Source organism: Amblyomma americanum, chromosome 1 (assembly GCF_052857255.1).
Source record: "Amblyomma americanum isolate KBUSLIRL-KWMA chromosome 1, ASM5285725v1, whole genome shotgun sequence".
NCBI classification, from domain to species: domain Eukaryota; kingdom Metazoa; phylum Arthropoda; class Arachnida; order Ixodida; family Ixodidae; genus Amblyomma; species Amblyomma americanum.
In genome coordinates, this window is record NC_135497.1 from 4,357,656 (window position 1) to 4,364,290 (window position 6,635).

Consider the following 6,635-nt stretch of genomic DNA (forward strand, 5'->3'; position numbering starts at 1 on the left):
ATCTCGGAACCGCCCTCCGCGCAGGTATGCCGAAAAAGTCGGATGTGCCTGCCTGATCGTCCTTTCCACACGTTCCTCGTTCGCAGCTCTGGGCTCGGCGATTGAGAAAAGGTCCTCCATCGCACGTACGTACTCCAGGAGTGACTCATCCGGAGCCTGTGTACGGAGCTCCAACTCTCACCGCATCCTACGCTCATAGTCAGCGGGCAGGAATTCGAGCAAGAATGCTGCACGGAACTCCTCGAGAGTCGCTGCCTTGGTGGCCAGAAAGCCGATGCCACCTAGCTGCGGTGTCAGTCAGTGCTGCGGGGATGATGTGTGCAAGCACAACCTGATCAGTGAGACCCATAGCTCTCTGGTAATGGGTGAGGGTCTCAAGGAAATCTCGGGCACTGAGCAGGTCATCATACCCGCGGTATGTTGGCATGGGCAACTTGACAGCGGGGTGAGACACCTTCGGCGCGGCCAAAAGCGTCTCAACCGCCCCTGACAGCGACTGAATCATCTGGGCAGCACTTCTTAGCAGCGAGTGCGCCCCGGCTTCAGAGGAGGCTTGGGCGGGCTCCACGAACGCAGGAGGCAAGGCGCCCAGTTCGATGAACGGCGCGGTTTCCACAGGGAGCCGGGCCAGCGCCTCACCGTTCCCAGAGTAGAATTGACTGCTCGCGGGGCACGGCTGCTGCTGTGCAGGACGGCCGGTTGCGGCAGCGTCGCACGCACCGCTTTCGCACTGGGTGCAAAGCACGCACAGCGGAGGCATGTGATCGACGGGTGCACCGCAGGGTGCTCCCGATACAGCTCCAATGGGAGTTGCGTGATCGACGTTGGGGGTTGTACCGCCGTATGCCCCAATGGGGGCCGCGGCCAACAACCGTGTTTGGCTATTTAAAGAAATAGCCGCCAACGGATCAAAGGACGCTACGACTCCTAAGGGAGCCGACACGTAGCTGCCGAGTGCCCCGATGGGGGTGGCAGACATGGTGCGCAAGCGTGATCGTCATGGCGACCTGCTCGGCAAATGTGCTATCAAAGGCTAAGAGCCAGTGACTTAGCACGTTGGGCGCCAGTTGTGGGTTTCTCAGTAGACACAGGCCACTACCCACCGCGGGTTCGAGCTTCGCGCGAGCCAAGGGCCCCGATCAGCCGTCACCACACGCACCCTGGGGCACCGCTGCGGCGGCGTTCAACCTGTGCAGAGAGGAAAGCGGCTCGCCGCAAGAAACAGGCCTCCAAGTTCACAAAGGAGACGTTTATTGACGCCGTCCTCCAGCGGTACACACACACACTCAACAGTCACCCTTGTCCCGGGGCGCGCTCAGAGCAAGGCTCCGGTGCGCGCTCGGGGCAACAAGAGAAATGCGCGCCGCTAGCACGCCGCTGCAGGAGATTGTCCCCGCGACAGTGCTGTGATCTCTCTCGTGTCGGCCGTTGGGCCGTTTGCGAGAGAGAGTGGGCAGTCAACGGAAGGTGCGCCTGTCAGAGGTCGTTGGACCCCTGGACAGGCTCGAGCCGCGGCGGATCAAGGACCCACGCTGGCGAGCTCGAGTATGAACTGGTCCGAACGGCAGAGGCCGGCCCGGACGAACAGTAACGTACGCACCTTACGCGTCTCGGAGGGGTCTCTCTCTCTCTGGGCCCCGCTCGGACGGTCGCGCGCCGCGCGACCATCCCAAACGGGTCCCGAATTCCCGCCAGAAGTCACCAATGGCAAAAGCCCTTGGGAAGCCGGGGGCGGAGCTGCGGCCGAATGACAGCGATTAGCCACCAGCCGTCTCTCCGCCGCCCGAGGCGGGAGAAAGGGAAAGAGGGCGACGCGGGATGCCGCGCAGACGCCACGGCGGGAATCTAGCAGGCTTCGCACATCCTCCTCTCCTTAAATGCCCTCCTACCCATCGGCGATTGCATGCTGCAAAATAATAATAATAAAAAAATTAATCCATATAAAACTACCACACTTCAGTTCCAGCCATAAACTCAAACGACAAACAAATAAGAACAGAAAACAAACAACACTTGCATACGTTTCAAAGAGACAAATCTAACTACACTGTACACTGTACACATGGCCAGCGAACAGGTGGCCTGCAGCCTCATAATGTTCGGTGGCGCGGCCCATTGGGCCTGTCGGCGGCCAACTCACGCTTTTGCTGCCTTCAGGGTCCCGGTGGACGATTTATTGACGGCGGTCCCATGTCCTCCACAAGGTCATCAAAGTTGAGCATGAGGACGTTGACGACGCCCGACGATCCCGAAGAGCCGCACGGGAAAAGGTGCTGTCCTTCCTGCCCCCCTCTCGGCGTTGCCTTTGATCTTGGAAACACGCACATAATCCCAGGCACGCACCGGCACAGAAGCGGACATTGTTCATTGACAACGACCCGCTTGTCGGAATCGTCCCGAGGCGCCGTGGCAGGGGTCAAAGAACACACACGCACTCTTCACGCTCCCCATAGCCACACAAAAAACCATGCCGCGAGACACTCGCTCCTTAACGAGCAAACCACTCCCCAGCCGGAAGGGGAGACTTTCGCCGACCCCTCCGCGAACCAGCCGGTCCCGTGTTCGCGAGGAAGGCCGCACCCGTGGGGTCAGAACGTAAATGAAAAGAAGGCGCGCTGTACAAAAGGCCATCTCTGCGCTACAAGAAAAGTGCAATCGCGAGTAGGCTGAAGTTTACATATGTACAAGTCTGGTTTAAAAAAAACTGAACGCCAACGCAAACGTATATTACATATGTACAGATCTCGGAACGTTAGAAGAAACAACGAATAAACTGGAAACAAAAACATGCCACAGACTGACTAAAACAAACAAGCGACTAAATAACTGCACAAGGCTGGAACTGAGCATGCGGCAAACAAAAAAAGAAAGAAACCGCCGTGCTTCCCTTGGGGTAGGGCCCGGCGAGAAAGCTCGCCCGCTAGCTGAGGCTGCGTGCCTTCGGTTGCGGAAGAGTCCGCCATCCGGCATCAATCACATCGGTGACCGTCGCCTCAGATTATACCGGTGCTCGGTACGGTTGCGTTCCGCAGCACCAGTTCTGCCTTTGCGCTTGCTTGTGATACCAATGGGTACCGACGCAATCTCGTCAGACCGTGACGCATAGGCCTTCAGGTCTGCGATGTGGGCACGGCTGGATTTTCCCGTAAGGGGATCCTCCAGCAGGTACGCGAGCGGCGACCAGACTGACCACTCGGTACGGACCAAGCCACTTAGGAGCGAGCGAAGCTGAGAACCCTTTGCTCGCTTCACTAAGAACGTGGTTGCGCTTCAGGACAAGATCGCCAGCCTGAAAAGTCAGGCTGCGGTGCTTGCGGTCATACTGAGCCTTCTGTTGGGCTCTGGCTGCCGCCAAACTCTGCCTTGCTCTGTTGAGAGCCCGACCAAGCCGGTCCCGAAGCGTCGACGCATAAGCAGAGCAGTCTGCCCGCGTCTGTTCATCCCCGAGCTGGCTCTGCACGACGTTTGACATCGGGTTCGCCAGCTCCCTCCCGAAATTGAGGAAGGCGGGAGAGAAACCAGTTGAAAGATTCTCAGCTGTTCGAATGGCGAACGCAAATTCGCTCAAATGGTCTGCCCATTCCTTTTGACACCCGGCAAAGGCCGCCAGCATTGGCTTGAGCGTTCGGTTGACTCGCTCGGTCAAGTTGGACTGGGGATGGTAGAGTGAAGTGGTGTAGTGCTCAATTCAGAGGGAACGGCACGTGTTACCGAACACCCGAGCGGTGAAATAGGACGCATTGTCCGTGATCAGTCTTTCCGGAAAGTCGAACCGACAGAATACTTCCTGGAGTTTATCCAGCACCGCTCGTGCTGACACTTTCCGAAGCGGGTACAACTCGACCCATTTGGAAAAATGGTCAGCTACTACCATCAGGTGAATGAACCCCTGCTTACTCCTGGGGAAAGGCCCCATCAGATCGCAGGTGGCCATCTGCCACGGACGCACACTGTGAATTGGTTTCATCATTCCGGGCGGCTTGCCGCCCCTTGACTTCACCGCTTGACAGACATGGCAGGAACGGCAATAGCGGAAAATGTCACGCTTCATGCCGGGCCACGTCACCGATTGACTCAGTTTTGCAAAAACTTTGGAGCCACTCAGGTGACCGGCCAGTGGTTCGTCATGAGAAAATCGCAACAGTGCGCCTCTCAGACTTTTGGGGATAACCACCTTCAACGGGTCAATGGACTCATCATCGGTGGCTATGTATTTCAGCACGAGCCCGTCATGGTCCAGCAAATATGAATCCCCCGGGGCTCGCCGCGACACACGCTGGCTTTCACCCCCTGCGCCCGCTACAATACAAGTAGCGTCCCGGCGCTCCATCTCCCTGAGACCGTCGCTCATCTCGCGACACATGGGGTCATTTTGCTGGGCTTTCAGCAGCTCTTTCCGGCTGAAAACGATTCCAGTTACCCCAGAGGGGGGCCTGGTCTCGTCCCCCTTCAGGTTTGCAGCCAAAATGTCCGCTCGCGACGGCGTCTCCGAGGCGCTCACGCGGAGCTTTGCGTCTCGCCCGCTTTGCGAAGCGTTGCTTGCCTGGTTAGCGGAATGGGTTAGCCCGTTTGCGGGCTCCCCCTCCTTGCCGCCCGGCGGCTCGTCCGCTTTTTCGCCCGCTCCGCCTGCTGGCGTCAAGGCACCGCTGGCGAGTGGGGCACGGGATAGCGCGTCAGCTACCACGTTCGAGCTCCCCTTTCGATACTGCACCGAAAAGTCGTAATGCTGTACCAGGAGAGCCTAGCGCGCCAGCCGACCCGCAGGCTCGCGGAGCCGCATCAGCCAACTGAGCGCACTGTGGTCTGTCTGCACCACGAATTGCGTTCCGTCAAGGTAGACGTCGAATTTCCGCAGTGCAAACACGATGGCGAGGCACTCCTTCTCGGTCACGGAGCAATTCCTCTCCGAGGGCAGCAAGAAGCGGCTGGCAAAGGCCAGCGGCTGCAGCACGCCATCGAAATCCTGTAGGAGGACTGCTCCTAAACCCAGATCGCTCGCGTCAGTCTGGACTACGAACTGTCTGGTCAGGTCGGGTAGCCTGAGCTGCGCTGTCTCGGCAATGGCACTAGACAGGAGGCGAAAGGGTCGCTCTTGCTCGGGCCCCCATCGCCACGCGGCAGTCTTTCCCAAGAGCTTGGTCAAGGGTGCCTGCACGCGGGCACAGGACGGGATGAACGACCGATAGAAATTGGCTATTCCCAGAAAACGGCGGAGGCCGCGTACGTCCTTGGGCGCGGGAAACTTGAGTATGGCTCGGAGTTTGTCCGCATCGGGCTCATTGGAGCCCTCGCCCAGCGTGAACCCTAGCAACTGAACTCGGGTCCGCGCTATTTGGGCTTTCGCAGGATTCAAAGTCACCCAGCAGCCCGTACCCTCGCGAGCATGTCGGCAATGTGGCCTAAGTGCTCATCGAAGGTTCGTGAATAAATCACGATATCGTCCAGGTAGCACATGGCATGAGACCATTTAGCTTCCCCTAGGACGCGGTCCATGAGCCTCTGAAAAGTCGCAGGACCATTGCAGAGACCGAAGGGCATGCGAGTGAACTCAAACAGCCCTCTGTGGCACGTGAACGCGGTCTTAGACCGGTCAGCGTCCGCCATTTGGACCTGTAGGTAACCTTTGGAGGCATCTAGCGTGGAAAAGTACCGCGCACTGCCCAGCTTTCCTACGATTGAGCTGATCGTCGGGAGCGGATAGGCATCCTTTCGAGTCAGCGCATTCAGACGGCGATAATCCACACGCAACCGGTGGCGCCATCTTTCTTAGGCACCAACACAACCGGAGACGCCCAAGCGCTGGACGAGCGACGGATAATATCCGCCGACAGCATCTCATCCAGCAACCCATCGACCACCTGTCTTTCCGCAAGGCTGACGGGTCTGGGGTTGCACTTCAAAGGAAGCGCATCTCCGGTGTGGATCTTGTGGCTCACTAGATTTGTACAGCCAGGTTTATCCGTGAAGAGCTCATCGTACTGACGCAACAGTGCTGCCAAACGAGCCTTCTGAGTGTCATCCAACGTTACCGCAAAGGCGGCCAGCGGATGTGGTGCCTGGTCGTGCCGCGCCGCTCGGTCCCAAAGGGGAGCGTGAACGACGGAACGCTCGACACAAGAGCTTGGCCCTGGTCGCTGAGCGTGGCACTCTCCGAACGCCTTCACTGCGCAGGCAGTTATTGACGCCGGTGGGCAGATGAACAGCTTCAGCTGGGAAAATGTTCCGTCGCGATAGCCCCCATTCGCAATGTCCACCACGATCCCGGTTTTCAGGAGAAAGTCCCTTCCGAGAATCACGGGCACACTGAGGCCGGGGAGGTGGATGAAACGCGTGCGTCTCGTCCGCTCTCCCCACCTGACAGTAAGCCTCGCGGCGACAGCCGAATAGGCTACGCCTTTCGCAAGGTTGAATGTCGTACGGCAGTCCCGCAAGCGCACCAAGTACTTTTGCAAATGGGACAACACCTCTTCACCGAACAAGGAGGCAGTGGCTCCAGTATCCAGTAACGCCAAAAATTCGAGGCCAGCAATGGTGACCGGAATAAACGGCGCGTGCGCATTAGCAAGGCAGCTTGCTCTGTACGCTGAGGGGATTAGCAAGGATTGGGCCGGTCGTCCCTTTACGACCGACCCGCG